Source organism: Chamaea fasciata, unplaced genomic scaffold (assembly GCF_029207755.1).
Source record: "Chamaea fasciata isolate MVZ Bird 193981 ecotype frontalis unplaced genomic scaffold, bChaFas1.0.hap1 SCAF_7, whole genome shotgun sequence".
NCBI classification, from domain to species: domain Eukaryota; kingdom Metazoa; phylum Chordata; class Aves; order Passeriformes; family Sylviidae; genus Chamaea; species Chamaea fasciata.
In genome coordinates, this window is record NW_027094092.1 from 21,189,599 (window position 1) to 21,212,801 (window position 23,203).

A 23,203-nucleotide genomic window follows, 5' to 3' on the forward strand; every position below is an offset into this window, starting at 1 on the left:
TGCAAAATCTAAATGCACCCCATTCACGCCCACTCAACAGAACATTACTTTGGGCCAGTAGCCAGGCCACCAAAGGGTGAAGGCCAAATTGGTTGAAATACAGGGAGGTGAGGACTAAAAATTGCAGGAAAATAAGGCCCAGCCCATGGAGTCCCTGGAACCCCTCGGGACAATTCCCAGGGTCTTGCCTTGCCTGCCTAGCCTGAAAGAGAGCACCTTCCCCATGGTGCTTGGTAGAGAGTAGTCTGCCCCAGTCTTTCCCCTCCCCATGTCCTTGGTTCTTGTGGTTTCTCCTTTCCTTTTTTCCCTATCAGTGATGGCATCCCAGGTGGGTGGCCCTGTTTTCCCTACAGGCCACTGACCTCTGCCCTGCCACTTGCACTACCTCCGTGCCCACAGGTCATTGGCTACTGACCCCACCCTTGAGTCTGTGCACAGCTCACAGCCAAGTCTTGGTTCCTGATCTCCCCTTCAATGCCTGAAATAAACCTTGCTGGAACTGACTTCATACAAAGGCCTTTCTTGCCTCTCTTTGCTGGGTGTAGCCATGGCATGTGTGAGGTTGATTGCTTTGCCTAAATTCTCCCCAAGCAGCTTTTCCACTGGAAATGCTTATTTGGATATAGGTAGCAGCTACACCACCTAAAAAACACATTGCTACAAAGCCATGTAGCAAAGCAAAGAAACTGTAAACATCAGAAAAGTCCAAAGGACTAGAGTACTCCTCTAAAAAATAGAGGATGTAGACAACTCACAGCTAGGAAGAAATGAGGTTCCCCACAACCCAAGTGTTTACCCAGACAGTGTCCTTATACAGAAAAAGCACGTTTCTTCATGTGGTATTGCCACACAGTTATTTTGGGCAGCCCATTATAGCAAATATAATAAAATTTGGCACAGCCTTTGAGCATAGGCTACTTACCCTCAGAAAAGTGCAGCAAACCATATAAATGATCCCTGAGCTTAGTCATTTTAGGCACATGAAGAAAAGGAAGAATTTTATACACCCATCTTTTTCATTTCCATGCATCATTTCATAATCAGTATTTTCCATTTGGTAGGTAAAGGTAATTTAAACACATCACATATGCATTACTCACCAGTCCTCCATTCAGACTCCACAGGTACTTCCTAGCAGTTTTCCCAAAAAGTGCTTTTCCTAGAATCAGAAGTCTTTCCCCAAAATATACAACACTACTACTAGGTCTGATCAGGACAGAGATCCACGGTTATGCAGGAGGGACCCAAAAATGCTCTGTGTTACCTCAAACTCCTTTTATCACTGCAAGCTCCTAAGGCTCCTCCCAGGCTGCACCTGAAAATCTGCACCTATCCCCACTCAGTTGAACATCGATTGTCCCAAGTATGGTCAAATGGCTGTGTTCCACCAGCCTGGCACTGACCCCTCACAGCTGCTGGTAGTTAGGGTGTGCCAAAGAGCATGAAATCCAAAATCCCTGTATCATGGCTCTGATTTTTTAATCTGAAATGTTCTGAACTTCTGTTCCATATGTAAAATGGGTATCATATTACTTTCTTATAAGACAAGAACAGGGGAAAATAACAGCTTAATTGTCATTAAGCTCTCAGATGGTCTAAAGATAAACGCCATGGAAAAGCCTTTTGCTTTGTGATTCTGTTCCCAGGAAGTCACTTGAAACAGTTGCAGTGAATAAGGCCCAAGGTCAGGCACAGCAAAACCACAAGTTTAGCAGCATTTAGAATAAAAATGATTCATGTAGTCACCAGCATAAAAACACTCAAAGGTTATTCCTACTGCTCCAGCTAAACCACAAGGAAATCTGTAAAGGCCTGGGGCACTAGAGCTACTCATCACTTGTGGCTTAGTGGGCAAGCTTTCTGTGCCCTCTGCATCCTCAATTATGAGGCATTAAGTCTTCAAAACTTGTCTGTGTTTCAGTTATGCATATGTTACCTGGTACTAATGAAGTATTCTTAGAATTTGTGTTTCTGTTCTTTTAGGAGATCAGTGTTTGAATGACCACACTACCTTACGGAACTTCCCAGTGAAACTTTTGTTTCTGCTATTTGTGTGCACACAAATTTGCACTGATTCCCTGTAGAAGACACTGGCTGCTGTAAGGTACAGTCTACTGATAAGCTGGCTTTTTTTTTGCCTCTAATACTTACTGATATAAAACTGTATTTATCAGCTATTTTTGTGAACCTACATACAAACACATTCATTCCCACACATCTGGAGCCACATAAGATTAATCCTGTGACTACATTGGCTTGACTGTTATCCTATAAATATGAGCACCTGGACTGAGCTCAGAGCAGAAAGCCACAGAGGGCTCAGACTTGTGCAGGTTTTTGCCACATTTTAATAACTTACTCAGTGCAGCTGAGCAGAAATATTTTAGCCCCTTGTAAATGAAGGGTAAAATACCCTAGCCCAAATAACTTCTACAGGCAGTTTTGCTAAAAGAATTTATTTTTGCATCCACTGCCTTCTGCTAAGGCACAATACAGTTGTGTATACCTGAGTCCAGTACAGCACTGAGGGCAAATTGTCTTTAAAAAAATGCAGTCTTAGTTCAAGAATTCTCTTCAGAAGAAGTTTCATCATCAAAATGTAACTTTAGAAACCAATGTAATATATAAAATTTTAGCAGTGTTTCAGGGTAATATACAGATAGTGAGGGAAGGAATATTCTTTTACACATCTAGGGATTTCACTGAAGAATATTTCTGAATGCAAAAGTATTAGGGTAATTTTGTAGGTCTCTAATCCAAATAAGTGTGTTTATTCCTTGCCACGTGTTGTAAAATGAAAATAAAACCTTTAGCAATTAGAGGGGAGGGGAGGAAGGGGAACCCTAAACACCCAGTTAAAAAATTCAAGTTCAGAAAGATTGTGTTTTTCATTAACAAGGGAAATATATTTATCATTTCACAGAAGGAAAATACTGGTTATATATGTTTCACCTCAGGCTTTTAAAATAGCCATTTCAGCAAGCTGTTGTCTTATACATAGTGGCCTTGATCCTGATCCTAGTGTCTCCATCAGCATCTCCTTTGTCTTCATTAGGATTTCAGGGTTTATGTCCAAATTTACTTTTGTGATGGACAAGGCATCCCAAGTAGCAATTCTGAAAAGAAATGAGGAAGAACTAAAAGGAAGCAATTTTTCAGAGTAAATGTTGCCACCTGCAGCTACAATATCCACCATCTTTGTTCTCAAAAAAACCCAAATGAGAATTTTAATAAGATATTATCTTCCTGTCACAACCTGTATCCATCCAGGAAGCCACACCTCCCATTGCACACCTAAATGCCTTTTCATGCACTGTTGCAGAGAGAATCTCACCATTAGCAAGTGACTGAAACTTGATGTTTCACACCTTCTTAGTGTTTTGCTGTTGATTAGCTACCCTATGTAGCAGGGATTTAATTTCTTGATTAGATTTTCTGAAATTCTACCAGATGTCTATTTAACAAAAAAATCAAAACCACCTGCAAAAAAATTGTCAGTTCCTGTTGAAGTCTAGAACAGCGTATTGAGCATGTACTGGTTTAAGGAGTAGAAGCTGCAGCACAGCCCAGAGGACGACATGAACTGCACCAGGCCAGTCACAACCAATTTCAGATGCCTGCAGTGCTGGTGTAAACAAATTACTGACCCCAAAACCTCAGCAGTGGGTGACCTGCTCTGGGGCAGAAACATCCTTGAGGGACTCCAGCTGTGGGTCACCAGAGGAGAAGCAGATAGGAATCGGTCTGTGCTTCCCACCTCCTCTCCAAAGGAAGGACTGGGTGCTACACATGAACAAAACTGAGGCAAGTTGAGCATAGGAAGTGGGGTGGAGCAGTGTTTGACTTAAGCCAAACCTGGAGAAAGCAAGGGCCAAGTCTTTTCCCCGGGTTTGGTTTGTTGTGAACATTTTCCTTCTCTCTAAATACTCAAATTAATGACTAGAAAATTGGTTTAGCTGGCAACAAGATACAGTAAAAATTCTTCAAGTTGATTTTGTTTTGCTCGTGAGAGAATCCTTAACACTGTATGTACCTCACTTATCAGTTAAACCAACCCTTCTGAACCTTGCTGGTAGCTGGCCACTGGGATCACAGCTCACACAGTGCATCAACTACATGAATCATACAGCAAAAGAAACACAGGCAGTTCTTTCTGAGAAAGCTTGTGATTTGCATTTTTTAAACTTACATTTACTGGATTTTTACTGAATTTACTAAAATTAAGTAGTCACCTGCATTCCTGAAATTAGTCAACACCTACAATTCAATGGCTTCATTGAGCTAGTTCAGGTTTAGAAGAGGGAGCTGGTTTCTTATCTGTCATTCATCATCACCATTAAATTCTATTTGAGCACCTTCATTGATTCCATATCTGGAACTTTGCATACTAAGTAAATTTTATTATACAATCAGGTTCTGCTCCCCTGTGTAACCATGAGAAAATTGCACATAAGAGGCAAGGAAATCATTTCAGCTGTAGACTCACTTCAGTAATAAAATTGAAAGTCTCACAGCCTTCTTGCGGAATCATTGTTTAGACCAAGCATGGTTTGGCAGACTTGTACATCTAAATACCCCGAAAAGAACCAAAATCGCCATTCAAAAACACTTCTATCTGGAGCAAGAAATAGGAGACAAAAAGAAAGATTCAAAGATACTCATTTTCAGTCTGGACTTGCGGAATGCAGTATAGAGGGTATTTGTATTATTGGGACAAACATATAGATAGTCATGAAAACAGATCTTTACTGTACCTTAACCCAAGAAAGTGTTTTGCTTTCCTTCCTAATCAAGGAGAGTGTATATATGCACTTTATATAAATTAAATTGAAATATATAAAATTCATAGCTATCTGCATCTATTTGTTACCTTTCTATTTATTTGTAGTTATCTGGTCCTATATTTCCACAAACATCTTGAAAATGTTGCCCGTATTGTGTCTTGGAAAGAGAGAGAGATTGGTAACTGAAGAACTAGAACTGAAGAACTATTAACTAGAGAAGAACTGAGATCTGCTGAGCTTGAGTAAGTTCACTAAGTTGAAGAGTACTTTGTAGGGCATTTAAAAAGAAAACATCTTGGACTTCTTAAGGTCCAATTCCTTGCAAATGTACAAAACCGTCCACACTTTACTGTGTGGCAGTACTATCAGCAGCGCAGCATCTGTTTGCAGAAGCAAAGGCCTACCTTATCAAAGGTTTTCAGGCATGTACCTTCTAATTAGTTGTCTAACTCTCAATGAAATTAATAGGATACAAACACCTAAAGAATACAAGGTACTTTACCTACAGCTCACTCCCTAAAGAATCCAAGTACAAAGAACAGTCATTATAATTACCAGTCAAATGATGAATGCCCAGGTAAGAAACACAGGGTAAATGAATTGCTTTAAGTACACTTTATGTGAGTGAAGAAAATGCACATATGTTGCAGTAAAGTGTAGCCACAGCTATAAAAACTTTTCTTATTAGCCTGTGATTGAAATCAACCTGATTTAACACAGTAGTGGCAGAGTCCAGGGTCTTCCATGCCTGCCAGCCACCTTGCCCCAATGTCCACTCACTAGGGGCACAGTATTAGGAGGATCCATTGGCCAGAACAAGCACAGCTATTCTTGAGTTCTGTGGTTTTTTTCAGTATTTGACACTCCAATCTACATGGACATTCCTATCCTTTTCACAGTCTATACCTAAGGTCCAAAGGAGAGTTCTCTTAATGCAGATTTCAGCAGTGACAGGTACTTAGGGCATGAGATTTCCAGAGGAAGTGGGCTGAAAGACTCTAAGGTACATTGCCATGTTTATTGCTATTATTACAGCTAAACCTGCACTGTTTTTGTTAACTTTGATTAAGGTCCTAGTCATCTTAAAAAAGATCACAACATTCAGCCTCACACTGCATTTTTTGCCAGTGTTTTTCACAAATCTTTGTAACACCTGCCTTTGCAGACACCAAATTGTATTTTTGCCTCTATATTTCTCCCCTGTCGAAAGCTTCTCATTTACAAATGGCAAACTCTCTACAAGGCAGCAGGCTCAAGTTTGGCAAATCGTCATCCTTCAGGTTATCCTCCACTCTCTGACACTAAGTTCTTACCTTCATCAGAGAGCTTTCAATTCCCTCCTTACTTACAGGAGATAAAAGCCCTTTTATTCCTCCCAACAACAGGTTTTCATCCTCTTTATGTGCACAGTAGATTTCAGCTTGCTTCCCCCCAGCCCTGCCAATTTCCCTAATTGTCTGTCAGTGGTGCCAAGAGCTCCCACATCTATCATTCCACAGTATCACTCCATAGTCACTGCCACAGTTCAGCATCACTGCGTCAGCTATCTGCGCTCCACAGTCTTACGACACTGACATGGGGAACCGCCTCTCACAGTCAAGTGTATCACTAAATAACCCTCTTTCTCCTCTTTCTAAGCAGCTCCTGCATGTCACTTCCAGCTGTCCTCTGTTGTCATAGTCCTGCTACTACAGAATTGATTTCTACACTCCTCAAACTGTTGGTATGAAATATCATTCACACAGTTTAGCAAATCTTGATAACTTCAAGACATGTTGAAGTTCATTCTTCTCTCCAGTGTTGCTTTCTACTTGCTGCATGAACTCAGTTGTGTTCTGTAATCACTACGATTTTAAAAAGTCACAGTACTTTTATGAAAGTTCCAGGTGAATTTGAAACACTCTAGCCTTTTAATTTGAGGCATTATTCAGACAAGCATTTACCTGTATGCCTTTAGTACACACACTCTGTGAATGATTAAGGGAGGAAGTGTACAGAGTCCCTGAAAATCCCCGGAATAACAATTGTACATAAAGTTACTCATGGATGAAATGATTTGTAGAAAGAAGACCATATTTTATAGATTAGGACTGTTCCATAGAATGCCTGAAACTGTTTCGAACCACAGGATATTAAATTGTGTCAATATGCTGTTGTTTTTTAAATAGTTGAAAAGAGAAGAAAATTACTGTAAATCAAATAAAATGCTTCTGAAGGCCATTATTTAAAACTCATTTGACCACTGAATCAGATAATTCACCAAGATGTTGAGTAGAAAGCTTTCTTTTCAGGCTGTCCATAATGTTTCACAGCTATTTCCAAGTAAATTGTTTTAAATAACCAAATACAGTTTCCCCAAGACAAACAGTGATTTTTATTCTTCAAGATGGTCAATAAAACATGATGAGTTACATTTAGTGGAAGAGTTGGAGTCTTTGCTATTTCTCTCACATTCTTCTGCAAACAGAGGTCCAACAGATTAACTTTGTTCTATCCTGCTGAATTTAGTACTCTCAATACTCTTCTAATACTAGAAGTGTTTACTGATTTCTGTATGGTGCCTCAAGGCCTTAAAATGAATGTGATTTATGACTGGCAACGTATCTGAGGTATATGACATAAGACCAAAAATATTTTTCAGTTCTATTCACAGTGTTATTATATGAGGGTGTGTAACTTAACTATCTCTTCTAGTTATGACTTTCTCCAGTCATATTTTAGCACCCCCTTCACTGGGGTGCTAATAGAATTAATTCTTTAAGCCTTGATCCAAAGCCCAGGGAATTCTGTGGAAAGAATCTATTCAACTTCAGCGTGTACTCAGTGGACACAATGCTTTCTAAAAAGTGCTTTGCAATCCTTTTGTCAAAAAATTATATTTGAACAAAAATATTTTAATTTCTTTGTTTTCCCTGACTTTGTTATTGATATTTCATGCTATATACCAATGAATGAACTCACATACCAAAGGAATTCTTTTTAAAAACCAAGCACAAGACTAGAATCTGTTGCTTTCTCTATACATGTCAGCATTAAATCACATAGGAAATGCAGCAATTATATTAGCAAAGGACAGATCCTGCCTTCTTACACAACAGATATCTTGAGAGTTTGACAGTTAGCTTTGCACTGGACCATTCTAATATTTACTTAAATATTAAGTAAATATGTAGCTAGGTCAGAATAATTTTTATTATATCAGAAACAGAAAACACTGAGAAAATATTTAGGCAAAAGAATTCTGTATTGTAGGCTAAGAAGTAGTCTGAGAGCAATAACTCCCAAAGCAGTCATTCTTCTTGAGACTTTCATAATGCAGCATTTGCAAGGGGGAAACGGACACAACGTAACTCAGAATAATTTATATGTATGAATTTTTAAAATAATATCATCAAACACAGCCTAGTGTCAGAGTTAGGGTTAGGGGCAAGAGTCCAGGTTGTAACCTGAGCATGGATTTGGGTATTTCTTGAAATAGAGATAGCTGCACAGCTTCACAGCCATGCCCATCTGCATTTGGATTACGACAGCAATCCCTTCTGCATGCCATCCAGACAGGTCTCAGCAGACTTGAGAGGTGGGCCTGTGCAAATCTCAAGAATTTCAGCAAGGTCAAGTGCACAGCTCTGCACCTCGGTCAGGGCAATTCCAAACATGGATAAATGAAAGAAGCCCTGAGAACAAAGACTGACTTGGTGGGGGGGAAGTGGTTGATGTGAAGCTCAACATGACCCAGCGATTTCAGCCCAGAAACATCTGTGTCCTTGACTGCATCAAAAGCAGCATGGCCAGAGGGAAAGGGGAGAGGTTGTCCCCCTCCCCACTGCTCTCCTGATACCCCATATGGAGTGATGCATCCAGCTCTGGGGTCCCCAGCACAAGAAGGATGGGAGCCTGCTGAAGTGAGCCCGAATGAGGGGACAAAGGTGATCAGAGGGCTGCAGCACCTCTGCTGTGAAGACAGGACAGGCTGAGAGAGCTGGGCTTGTTCAGCCTGGATACAAACCAGCTCCAGGGGGAGCGTGGAGTGTCTTCCAGTACCTAAAGGGGACCTAAAAGAGAGCTGGAGAGGGACTTTTCACAAGGACATGTAGTGATAGGACACTGAAACAGGTTGCCCAGAGATGTGGTGGATACCCCATTCCTGGAACTGTTGAAGGCCAGGCTGGATGGAGCTTTGACCAACCTAGTCTAGTGGAAGGTCTCTTCCAACCCAAACCATTCTATGACTCTGTGATTCTGTGATTCCTTCCTGCCATACAGCTTTCCAACTGCCTTCAGACTTCTCTTTCTGGCTGTGAAATTTCTGCAGCTGAGAAATAATCTTTCTTTTTATTTCTAGAGAAACTGCTACTTTAGGTTTTATAAACACCAAAATCCCATATATTCTCTGTGGTGAATATTTCTTCTAAAAGCAGAAGCTTTTGACATGACAGCTGCACTAAAAAAAAGTAACTACATGAATTCTATTGCACACTGAGAAAAATATCATTACCGCTTGATAGACAAAACTGTAAAAATTCAGATTTTTCTAGTCTTTTACCTTCAGAGAAAATACTGATTTAGCATTGTGTATTTCATTGGTGCAGTCCTGTTTATGTGCAGAGGCCATGAGCCTGATCATAGAAAGAAACAAACTACAGACAATATTTTTGCTCCCTCTTTAAAAGCAAGAGCTTTCAGAAGTTCTTTTACTTTACCATTTGACCTTTTCTGGGCCAGATTGCCATCCTTCTGTTACTCTGTCCATGGTTCTTTACTGTGTTTTCTGTTTGCTTCATCCTATGACTGTTAGAGCATCACCAAAGGTCATCAAAAGTCTCCTTTAAAGTGCAGTTTATTAAACAGAAAAGAAGAACAGATATTCTTGATATGAACTTTTTTATATGTCTATGTGTAGATGCTACAAAAGCTTGGGTTTTCAGTTTTCAAGAGAACTAAACTTGTGTTCAATTCAATTTCTTGTTCATTAAATCTACCTAGTAGGCAGGTTCTTTTCTAGCTCTTATAATATTCCACTTCATATACAGGCTTTTGATGGGGTGAGAAATCTGGGACTATTCCAGAAATCTAGATGCTAAAAGAAAAATTAAGTTTCCACTGTTACTTAATTCTATCTACTATAATTTCTACTCACTATAATTTACTTGCCTGATGTAGCTTTCTCAGTTATTCAGTGCCTTCTGACTGTGTGTTTTTACAAAATGTTTCCTGATATATTATTCAAGCCTTAACCATATACTGATTGGGGTTTTTTAACCTTCTCTTAACATCACCTATATTTTTATATGTCTAACACCTATTGTTTTGTTTTCTATGAAATTTGTGTTTTATTTGCCCTTCTGACAGAATTGTGTTCTGCTGTCTATTTCCTGAAAATGTGGTGTTAATGTAATTTTTGCAATATTTCTCTAGCCATGGAACAATTCTCATTTGAAGTTTTTTAACTACCATGTCAATTTTTAGGATCACTTTTAAATGACTATAGCTGCAGTGCTACAGAGATAGGCATAAGCAGACAGAAACATTTTTGGGATTAAACAGTAGTCTGAAATTTTTCTCCAAATTTTTTTGTTGTAAGTTTAGAACATTAAAAACTAATTTTAGAAGTAGAAAAGGTATTAAGTTTGAATTTGGGGTGTGGGTTTGTTTTTTCATAAGTTTGTCTCTGTCACTGAGTTTCACAAGTCTACAATGTGATCAGGGAATTCATGGAGCATTATTCACTGTCAAGACTCTGGATTAGAGCTCTGCTCCAATTTTCAGAGAAAAAGAAGATGACATCTCAACTTTAGTTTCACACAAGATTAAAGTGTTTACTTCCAGACACAGGGAAGATAAAGTACTTTGAAAAATCAAGAATGAGGTAGACATTATTTTCAGCAAAACCTCCACATAATAAAGAATTTTTAAATTCACTTTGCATGTAAATGTTTCTCTTGTATTACATATTATTTTCTGTTAAGGATTATGGGTCCTAAAAAGGAAGATGTACAAAACCAAGAACTATTATTGCAGTATTGTTTTGTACAATCTCCAACTGAACAAATGTTTCTGATGTTCAGTCTATATCCTTATTCTTTAAAATCTTGATTGTCACAAAGTAAGAACAGAACTTTCTCTGCTCTTTTCTGGAACATCTTTAATCATTTGCAAATTTTAATTTGGTCTTATCACACTTCTCTTTTTTTACCTCTTTGTGAAAACTTATAAAAGGAAAAAGAATTTGCTGTATTTTTGAAATGGACCCATATGTGCACTTCCTACAGCCAAATACATAAATTTCTACCAGTCTTTTTAAGGTAAAGGCAAGGGCTATTATTTTAAACATGGAGATGATAATGGAAACTCCGACTAAAACAATCTAAGAGTGTTCATTCTTGCCTGTTACCATGACCCATGAAAGCATAAGATGTCTGGTTCATACCTGTGCCAAATTAGAGGAGAAAGCATTCTTTACTACTTTCCATAGGGCATTGGAATAACAATATAGAAATACAGCTGTTCTGTCATTGTTACATACTGTAAGCTTTTTTTGTTTGGTGTCTCTTTTTTTCAGAGCAGCTTTATAACACTCGGAATAATGAAAAAAGCACAGCTAGCACAAAGCAAAATGCATGAGGCAAGGGCTCAGAAAGGAACAAAAGGGTTTGTTTCCAGCGCTGTTGATCTGACCATGAGCTACAAAACACTTTTGTAACATTTGCAGTTCTGCTCATTCCCACCAGAGGGGGGACCGAAGCTGCACTGTTTCAATACATTAGCATATAAAATCTTGTGTGATGTGCTGTGAAGGGGCAAGAGAGAATTGGTTAGAATAAAAAATCAGGCCTGGGGCATGAAATTCTTGTATTTGCATTTTTCCATATAAAATTTGCCTTAGCTGAAAGGAAAATATTATAACTTTGGTCAAGTGGGCACAGAACTGAAGAGCTGGCATATATGTCTAGGAACATGAAATAAGCATTTTACTAGCAGAAATGAATTGCTTATGAATACTGAACAGTCATCAAGTTCTACTGAGCTATGCACCAGTACTTTATCCATGTATGATTTTTGCTTGACAATATGGTTTCAAATATTTTCTTTTCCCTTTTTCAAATTAAAATTGTCTTGCATCACGCATATCCAGTCTTTAGTCTTAGACTAAAGTTTTTCGCTAACCCAATTGAATCGTAACATCTATTGCTTTCCTACTTTCTCCCTTTCATATCCATTAGTCCTTCAACAGCCCTCCTTTACTTCCTCCCAGACTCAGCATACCTCAAGGTATTAATCACAAAATGTATCAGGTTGGAAGGGAGCACAGTGGGTCATCTGGTCCAACCTCCCTGCTCAAACAGGGTCATCCTATGGCTCATTGCACTAGACTGTGTCCAGATGGTTCCTGAATATTTCCAATGAGGAAGACTCCATACCTTTTCTGGGGAATTTATTTCAGTGCATGGTCATCCACAGAGTATAGAAGTTTTTCCTCATACTCAGATGGAATTTCCTGTGCATCAGTTCCTGCTTTTTGCCTCTTGTCCTATTTCTCAGCACCATGAAGAAGAAGGAGCCTGATTCATCCTCTTGATATCCTCCCTTCATGTAGACATTGATGAGGTCCCTCTCAATCGTCTCTTCTGGAGGCTGAACAGCCAGAACTCCCTCAGCCTGTTCTCCTGAGCTTCAACCCTCTCATCATCTTCATAGCCCTCCACTGGATCCACTTCAGGGGCTCCATGTCTCTCTTGTACTGAGGAGCCTGGAAATGGACACAGCTGAGACCTCACCAGGGCTGAGTAGAGGGGCAGGATCACCTCCCATGACCTGCTGGTAATCCTCTTCCTAATGCAGGTCAGGATCCCATTGTCCTTGGCCACAAGGACACCACTGGTCTTGGACAGCTTGTTGTCACCAGGACTCCCAGGTCCTTTTTCACAGAGCTGCTTCCCAGCAGGTTCTCCCCAGCCTGTGCTGGTGCCTGGGGTTATTCTCCTCCAGGAATGCAGGTCACTGCATTTGTCTTTGTTGAATTGCAGAAGGTTTCTCCTTGCCCATCTCTCCAGACTGTCAGGCTCCCTCTGAAGGGCTGCACAGCCCTCTGGAGTATGGGTCACTCCTCCTGGCTTTGTGCTATTAGCAATATTCATTCCAAGTGGGCTGACCCTGCTTTCATCTCTTGTGTATTTCGTGCTTATGCTTGAGTAATGACAGGAGTGAGGTGGACCTCATCTCTCCCTATCAACTACCAGCAGTCAGGGTCCCAAGATTACAGAAACCAAGCCCCTGTTGCCGGCCCCAGCAATGTAGCCGGTCATTTATTTGGGAAATCAGTTTTTCTCTCAACATTTACCATAACTGGCACCACCAAGGAGAAAACTACCTGAGCACATAGACCGTTGTCCAGTGTCCCCAGAGCTCTGAAACCGTGTATGATGGTTTCAAATTTACCCTTGTTTTCATCAATGCCTACATGAAAGACCTACAAGGAGTAACAGCTAGGTGTGTTGAGAAGCCTTGGCTGTCTTTCCGTGACATCTCTGATTCGAGCTCCTGGCAGGCAACAAACTTCTCAGAACAGAGGTGAGGTGGGCAGGTGTTTGCCCCTGCCCCTACAGCAGGAAGTCACCGACTGCCATTGCCCATTGCTTCTTCCATGTGATCCTGTGTGGGTAAGGGTTTGGTGACTCAGGTCCCTCAGCTGTTGGTAAGGTTTCCTGCCTCTAGGAACTCCCTGCCTAGCTCATTCTCATACTCAAAACTTACCATAGCCATTGTTGGAGTTATTCAGTTGCCTTTGTCAACACTCATCTCACTGACTGACTCTAATTCTTCTAATCCTTTTACCAATCTTTGTTATTTAGTTTTTAAATTTTCCAAGGCTTTTCTCAGTACATAGAGGAACCTGTGCAAAAGCTTCCAGAATAATTATTCAGGGAGGTTCCCTGAGCTATATATATTTTTCTAATAGATGACGAAAAGTATGTCCCTGATTCCAGACCTGTAATAGCTGCATTACTTTAATGTTCAAGACAATTAAATTGCTCTTAAACTTTCATTTTTTCTTTTTGCTCAATCACAATTATATTCTGTGTTTCTTCTGTTCTATGATTTAATTCTAAATATGGAATACTGTGGGAAAATTCCACTGTTCCTTTCCCTGAACAAGCACAAAAGGTTATTCCAAACACAATACATGATGCAACATTTGTGTTTTAGCAACCAGAGTCTGATAAGACTGTCTTTAGAGAGTCATGAACCATGTGTGGTCACATAAGCTCTCCTAAACAAAGCTGGGTTAATGCACTGAAATCCTGACCTGTGGCAAAGTCAATGCATTGAATTCCTGACCTGCAACAAGATTAAAAATATCATATTCACATTCAATTTGAAGACTTAAAACCAGATGACTAAACAGAAAATGTGCCATGATTTTTGATATTTCTTTGGTATAGAGACCTTCTGTATCCTCTAAACTAAGGAAAATGTTTCAGTTTTGTTAACCAGGTAATACACGTCTGAGCACATAAAGAAATGCAAGTTTCTATACCTGGTGTCCTGCCAAACCTTAAATGCATGCATGCACACGACACCACACAGCCTGAAAAGTTAGCCACTTTTAATGTTTTCAGCAGGGTTCACTCCAGGGACCCTGAAAGGTAAATTGGCTCCCCACTCCCTTCCAGAACTCCTGCTATTCTTCAAGCAAGTTCAAGGCCTCATACTGTCAAAAGGCAATTGTCACGTAAGGTAACACCTATTATCTTTCCAACATCCATATGAGTATACTAACCTTTTACAATGAGAAGTGTCTAAAACAGATTGAGAAAAATGTATACCCTCTTCTAAGTTAAAGAAAGATGAAAATATATGGGACAGAAACAGTTTACTCTTAAAAGTACTGATCATTTAAGCAGGCAACAGCTTTGTCTCCCTCCTAGTTTCCCTAACGAAACCTCTTCTAATTTTTTGATAGAGTCTTTTCCTTGAGTTTCTAATTAGTACTTGTACCTGGGGGGTTAATCACAAGATTCTTCCTTTCTTAGCTGAGTCTTTGGGTTATATTCCTGTGATACCAGTTTGTATCAAGCTCAGCAGGTCTGATTTAATTTGTCCTCTGCAAACCCGTTCCCTTCAGCACCACACAATAGTAATCTGGCTAAATTGCCCCCACACCAGGTAAAATATTTTTTGCTTAGAACAAAACCATTTCTGAGGAAAAAAGATAAAACTCTCTACAATAGACTGTCTAGACTGTAAAGAGTACCATCCTTTGGATACAGAAGTCTGAAATTCTTTAAATTTTTCTCTGCAAAGTTTGTCTTGGTCAGCATGTTTTTCAGACAGAATCAAATTTCTCACCTCATTTTGTAAGGCTTGTGGCTCTTTAGCATTCAAGAGAGAGCTGTTCTCAGGCTTGCAAAGCAAACCAGCCAATGGCATTTTCACTAAAGGTTGGAAGGTACAATTGCGGCCATTCTGACTTCTCATAGCCTCTCAAAATGACAGGTCAATAAAGAATCACAGAATATACAACATACAGTAACTTCCTTCTCTGATGCAGTCACACAAAGCCAAAAAATGCTCATAAAGATTTCTTTGAGTATTCTTAATGCTATTACATATAGCTCTGAAAAGTACGTGTGTATTTTCCATTGCCTTTAGGCGGAACATTTTGCGTGCACCAGGTGGCTGCTTTCACTTCAGGTAGTCTGAACAACTCAGTAGAGCAGAGATGGTAAGGAAGAAATATTTATATTTTTTAGTAATATCCATAAGAGTAAGCAAACAGAAAAGCTTCTAGGTTTTCTAATCTTGCAAGTGGTAAGTTATGCTGTCACTATCTTTCCTAAGTAACTTATATTACCATTCATTTTCATGGTCTGCATATAGTAGGGTAAGACTAGCATCCCACAGAATCTCTCTAGGTTTGCATCCCTTTACACTTTCTCATATCCTTAAGTGCTAAGATATCTTATGCTAGTCTGCTCACTGAACATTTGGCATATGAAATCATCCCAACTTTTTCCTGGATAACTTCTCTGTCATCAGGCTGGGTTACTTGAGAAAAAAGTAATCTAAGTCCTTACTTGTAAGAGTATGGAACAAGTCTGATTTCATGATCTATCACAGATAAATGGAGAAAAGCAAGCCCCAGCACTGTAGTAAAAGTTATTTCCTTCCTAAAACCTGTACCCCTTATGAGGAATATAATGTACACAGAGTTAATATGATTCCATCAGCAGCTTTTGTCTCCGTTCTAGAAACACAACAGGCTAGCAGCTCTGTCCACCTTCCAGAGAGTCTTAAAATAAATATTATAGCTGTCAGGTAAACACTTCCCTCCTTAAGGCTGTATCTTTCCACCTCCTGCTATATGTGCCTTCATCACAGAAAGCCATGAAGTGCCTCCCTGATAGTGTTGCTGAGATTGTACAGCCTGGTAGCAGAAACACCACCAAAACAGCATTGTATTAACACCCAAGTGGATGCTCAAGGGGTTATTTCCTCATGTAATGGTGAGGAAGGGCACTGTGTTTGTGCTAAAAATCTACTTGCAGGGGGGCCTAAAGGCAAGTCATAGTTTGTCAAAATCTGTTGGTCATCAGGTGCAGTGCAGACATGCTAAAGGTAAAATAAAAGCCATGGTGTGGACACGCCTTACACACAACACTCTGCAAATTGAATTTGGAAAGAATTTTCAGAAAGGCAGCTGTATTGTTCAAATTTAGCTGCTTAACTTCCATGCCTGAGCATACTAAATGCTGTCATAGTTTTGTACTACTTTGATGTAACTGGGACTGGAGAAAGGTAGAATCTGGCCCAGTGGAAACACTGAACAGATCTCAGGGAGTTAATAACCAGACTTGGTCAATGAGGGCTTAAAAACTGAAACAACTTTCATTTTCATTGACATCTGGCCTGTTTTCTGTTAGGAAGAGGTGACAAACTACTGTGGATAAAACCTAGTTTCTTCCCTCTCAGTACTTCTAAAATAAACTCTGCATATAGAATTGCACTAAAAGTTATATTTTTTCACATAATCTTTAAAGAAACAAGCTATTTCACAGTTTTAATTTCAATAAAGTTACAATTTTGAAATGGGTTTCTGTTTATTACGGTTAAGTTACATCATTTAAACCTTTAAAAAAAAAAAAACACAACCAAAAAAAACCCCAAAACAAACCAAAACAAACCAAACAAAAAAAAACCCAAACAAACAAAAAAAAAAAAAAAAAAAAAAAACAAAAAACAAAAAAACAAAAAACAAAAAAACACCAACTACCCAACTACACTGAATTCCAGAAATAAAGGTGCTTTTCCCATTGGATCACTGCCCCTTGGCTTACAACATCAAGGATGGCTTTCACTTTTTAAGACAGTGCAACACCCTGCTGCATTGAGATGAAAGGTGATCTTAGTAACCCAACATGGCCCTCTGGGGGTCCAAAATCCACCAGTATGGAGGACAACCCATATTCAACAAAAGCACGTCATCTTTAACATCTTTAGGGATTTTCACATCAGTCCTCAGAAAAATATGAAAAACAGTTTAACAGAAACATAATGAAACAAACTGGAACAGCCTGGAATGTAAGCAGTCTTTACAATGGATCAGTGGTCCCTGTCTTTCAGCACATAATTTCTACTGTAAATGGGACCAGCTACAAACCAAGAGAAATTAGTGAAATACAGTATACAAATATTGGTAATACCTATTTCTTGGTATAAAGCATCTAACAAATGTATCATTTTTCTCTAGCCAAACCCTGCAAGCGAAACAAATGTTACTATGCCAGTGTTTATACAACAGTTCCAAATAGTATTAGCTTAGAATTGTAGTAAAACACATTATCCTTCACAATAATCTTTAAAGAAATAGGTTTTTAAATGAAAGCATTGATAACAGAACATTAAATTTTGATGTTTGTTTTTGTTGGTGAAATTAAGTAGAATGTTTTCATCCTTTAAAATTAAGTGCACAAAAAAATCTTAATTTTAGGACCACCAACTGTGATCATGCTAACAGCAATAGAAATTATGAAATATAACGCATAATTTTAATTCATGAGCCTACCTCTTGTTCCTCAATTTCCCTGCTGCACTCTTAAGTGGGTAAAACACTTTTATAGATACCGCCATGACATTTGTTTCCTGGATAACCAGCCCCACAGTGTCCTTTTATGACCCTTGCGGGTACACCAAAGCTGGGAAAAAAACTTCAGAGAGATTTAATAAAATATGCAGCATAACTAGATACCAGCAAGAATTTCAAATTGTATTTCTGTGCATTTTTAGAATTGTTTATCAGGTTTGTATACATATAGAAAGACCAATTAACTTAGACACTGAGTCAGTGAGAATACCCTATGTAAATATAATGAATAAATTCTGTAAGCAAATGCCTCTGTGAAATAAATTATTCAACTATTTTGGCAGACAGATTGTCCTTTATCTAATGCTTCAGTGGAAAGCAGAAGAAAATGCAACTGGAGTAGCCTTGTAACATAACATATGTAAATCCTTTCTGAGCTATTCGGTGGCAATTTAAATGCCCTTAAGCATGCAGGCTGATGGTCTCAGTAATTGTTTTCCCAGTCATTTGGGAAACTTCTAATCATTCCTTAAATTTTGCATCAGTAACACCTGTACTCTTCCATCAGTTCACACTTCTGTGCTGCTTTTGGGACTGTGGGCAGAGCTAGCTGCTGATGTAACTCCAAATTTCACTGCAAAAAATATGTAGGCAGACAGCTCTTGATTCAGTGGAGATGTTACCTATGTGTGAACAGTGAATATTAACAAGTCCCTTCCTGCCGTGCAGATTTAGGTCAAGTTGCTTTGTACTGCTAAAGAAATGTCAGTATTTTCTGTCCCTCATTCATCCCTTGAGTAAATCTGGATGGCACTTAGGGAATACACATTTGGATGAAAGGAGCTATAGAAATTGAGCTAATGCAGTGAATCTAAGTACAAATTAATTCATTTATCGTGATACAGGTATTTGAACAGGTGAGTATTTTCCTATATCCTACGCAGCCTCCTTTAACATATTGCTATTGTTATAAGAGACAAGATAAATCCCAGAAACTTTATCAGTTAGCAAACTTTCTTTTCTCTATGTGAGTGACAAAGAGAGAATCAATTGTTCTTTGTAAAGCTCTTATGAACAGTCTGCAGCCTTCCAGCTCTTTTATTCGTGTGTATGAGCTTCAGCCAACTGTGACCCTTTTGTTATTAATAAAATTTAATTAAATTTCAATTTACACATGCAATGCTATGGAAATGACCACCACTATACACCCCACCTATTTCTTCACAGATCAGCCACACTCATAAAGCAAGTATCCTCAACACTGTTGGATCTGGAATGCACATAGATGGAATGACCCTAGTGGCTCGTTGACTCTAGCAAAGTTGTCATTGACTACAAAGAAACAGATCTAACCTCCCATTAGGGAAAGTTTTAGTGGCTTTTGTCTGTGGGATCCATTCAAAATGTTGCAGTCTGCACACCTTGGATAAGTGGCTGCAGCAGATCAGCACAAAAGTTATCTAGCCTGGCATCCTGCTATGGGAGATGCCATATGTGAGTGCTTGCCCAGAGGTCACACAGTGGTGACTCTCTGATATGCTTTCCCAGCCGCAGGGGTTTGTGGCTTAGTGATTTCCTGAACCAAAAGTGTTATCCCTGTAGTTAATAACACCCTCATGGATCTATTTTCCATTCTAATTTGTCTAATTGCTTTTTGACACTATGTAAATGTTTAAGCATCCACAGTGCCCTGTTGCAAGCAATGCTTCAGCTTAATTACGCATTGTGGGATCACAGAAAGCCTGATCTGCAAAGGGCAGGCATGGCTCCTGAGAGACTTCGCAGTTAGCCTGGCCTTTGGAAAGGATTTAGGATGAATTTACTGTAATGGGCTCCTAATGATTAGAAATGCCATCTTGTATGTTATCTTGGGCTAGATATCTGCAAACTTTCTGAAATGAGAGCTGTGGAGCATAAATATGCACCCATATTGGATTTGGGTGCTCCCTCAATGGACAGTCTAAGTGAAGGGAAGAACCACCAAGAGTAAGGGGTGCCTGGGGCTGAACAGAGGACAAAGCATGGGAAGAAGAACCTGAGTTGGCACTGTTATTGAGAAAACTGAAAGTGAATTTGGCTTCAGATTGTAGACTAGTATTAATCGTCTGTGAGGTGGGGTGAAAGCTACCAGCATGCAAATTGTAATGGGAACAAACCTTGTATTTGTTATTCATGGACATTTGCCACCTTTTTTTTTTTTTCTCCCCACTGAAAAGAACATGTTAGGTAATGAATTTCTGCCTCACAGAACAGCCACAAATAATGATCTCATATAAATGGATTAATGTAATGTATTTAAAAATGAAAAGGATTAAGCTCTTACTAAATTATTTAAGTCTGCTTATGAATATACAAGCAAGCATAGACAGAGGTTTTCCTTTTATTTTTTACTTGAAGATTGATTGTCTTTTAAGAAAAATAAAGAGAAAAAAACCCATGTCAAATAAGGATGAAATTGAAATCCTCTTTTATTTTACTAAACCTTCATTCTGTAAACAAATTTGGCCCTTGTTTTGCATGGATTGCATTAAAGATGTTGATTTCTGCACTCATCCCCAGACATTTTTTCACCTGAGTTATAGGGAATGAGATTGGAACCTGTCCTTGGATAAAAATCTGAGGATTTAAAGTGCAATTCAAACACACTGTAAGGATGCCTGGATTTTCCCCCAGACACAGCTGTGAGCCACCATTGGATCACCAGTGTTTCTATAAAGGCCACTCACACTGAGACAATGACAGGTGCATATATTAACACGTCCCAAGCTCATAGTTAAAATCTGAGTCTGAAGAATTTCAGACTGAGTGATGCATAAATATATCACAAGAAAGATAGGAGGGCAGTGACAACCAAAATTATATTTGGAAAGGGCTTCTTTCTAACTTCATGCTTCAACTATTCAAATCCCTCAAATACTAACTCTAGTGATTGAAATATTAATTTTAGCAGCTTCAACATGACAGTTGAAATATCCAAACAGGACCTATTCATCCTGTTAGGATATTGACTGAATAGGAAAGTTTAAAAAAATTAATGCAACTTAGCCATCATAAAAAGATTACTTCAATGTTCTTCTGACCAGTTTAAATGATGAAGCATCAGTATTTCTGAAGGTGAAATACAGAGAAATAATCTTCACTGAATATGCATTCACATGTGTTCTAATTCAAATCCGTACAACAGGAAACAGATCAAAAATTGTCTTACATGGCACAGACACAAAAAAATCAATATGGTACAACCTGACATCTTGTAACAAAATTGTTCCATTTTAACCACCATCTTATATGTTAATTTATGACACTTTCTTTATCATAAATTGCAACACATTTGGGCATTATTATTTAGGTACCAGATAAAGATGTTGAAGAACATACTGCACTGGCATTCATATATGTTATTCCAGAAATATAACTTATAACTCATACTACATCTGACACAAAGCAAGAGAAATTCTGAGGTGATATTTACTTTATACTCCAACAAAGTGTTAGGTTCTCTTGCTACAACCAATAAACCCTACATGCAGTCTTACCTGAAGGCAGCTAAGCTACTGAGCTGGACAGAAAACTTCAGCTTCATTTATTGACAATGCATGGAAAGCAATTGGTCCAGAAGCAAGTGATCCAAATACTCAGTGGTCATGTTGATGCAGAAATCTTGTCAATTTTTTGATCAGACAAGACATGAAAATTACAATTTCCATGAAGTGACTGAAAATAAAAAGCAACTGTCCTTGTTTAACAAATACAATCTAGGCTTCAGAAGACAGAGTTTTAGAAACACTAAGTCTTGCAAGAAATTTTATGAAGTCTCAAAGCCTAAGGACTTTTCAGTTTTCCTTATCTCATTGTCCCTATCTATTTGTGGAGGTATAAACTTCAAGTCTCAATGAAACCATCAAAGTTTGACTAGTTATTCTAGTCCAGCTCCAGTGTGTGGTATTTCTGCTCTAAATCCTGCTCCTTATAAAACCAACTTTATGCTGAAATATCTTGGATTGCCATAGCATCATACTGTGGGCATGAAAAAAGGGAAAGATTCAGCACATCAGCCAGCCAAGCAGAATGGATGTTCTCCCATATAACTGTTTCAGAAAAAGAAATCACTGTGAGGATATAACGCAATCTCTGTCTTGGAGGTCTCCCAGAGCTAAGTGAACAAAACCTTAAGGAACATGGTTTATGTCCAGGGTCATACTGCTCTGAACAGAAGGCTTGACTCTGGACCTCAGGAGGACCCTTCCAACCCAAAGGAGTGCCTGATTCTGAGAACTTGTTTGGTGCTCATAATTTTGAATGTAGGGGGGAAAAGGGGATTCTCTTAACTTTGTGTCTTAAATAGTACTAGAAATATATGTAACAGTAACTGATTTGAACTCAGAATTGACTTTTTTTTTTCAATGGATAAATAAAGCAGTGTCAAGACCAGCTCTCTTGAAATCAATGGCATGAATTCCTATGGGTAATGTCAGAGATAAGATTCCAGTTTATCTATGACTTTGATAAACAATCACCATAGAAGTGCAAGCTGTTCCTATCCAAATACTAAACATCACTGTGCATCAAAAGATTACCAGAACTAAGCTAACAAGCTGAAAAGGAAATATGTTCTCATCCATAGCACTGACATTGGAGTCATGGGGAAACCAAAGAACTCTGTTTAGTCACCAGAATTTTAGATGCCTCAATTTGGAAATATTTATCCTACACTGAGATTCAATTTATGATTCTGCAAAATAACCATATTATGAACGCTATAGAAATAATTTTCAGATACAGATGTTACATAACATTATAAGACTCATCTTTACAACATTCCTTTACATTGTATATGGGAGCTCAGAGCGCAATTTCTTCATAAAGATGATGCTGGAAAAAGAGATGAGTATTGGCCTTTTTTTAACTTCTCCTCTCAGAATCTACCACGGACATAAGTTTGGGGTTTTTTCTGGAAAACTGAATACAGGAATTCAGTCTGAAACTACTAAATAACTATCTGATTTTTGATAGTAACCTATTCTAAAATAAAATACGTTCAGATATTGTTTAGAACGTATATCAGCAAGTTGCCATCAAATCAGAAATTGACCTTCAAATATTTCAAGCTGAAACTAGGATTTTTTTCTGTTTATGATTGGGGTTATCTTATTATAAATTTCAGTTTGATTGCATTTGAAATTCTTTCAAATATGCTGTGTGTTTCAGGGCCTCATTCTCTGCTATCACAAATGTTATGAAAAGATATTTGAAGTCTGAATAATTATACAGTGTTTAAAAGTAAATGTAAATGAGATTTTCATAAACTCATTTTAAAAGCAATAGTTCACATGCATTA

At 38.6% G+C, this 23,203-nt stretch overlaps 1 protein-coding gene across 2 annotated transcripts in view; it reads right to left on the reverse strand.

Moving 5' to 3' along the window:
• Positions 1-1,256, reverse strand: part of LRRC4C (leucine rich repeat containing 4C) — a 502,291-nt gene extending 501,035 nt beyond the window's left edge. For both annotated transcript variants that reach the window (XM_066187873.1, XM_066187872.1), the window contains exon 1: positions 1,101-1,256. The gene's annotated coding sequence lies outside the window, so the exon portion shown is untranslated. The remainder of the gene's footprint in view (positions 1-1,100) is intronic.
• Between the last annotated feature and the right edge of the window lie 21,947 nt (positions 1,257-23,203).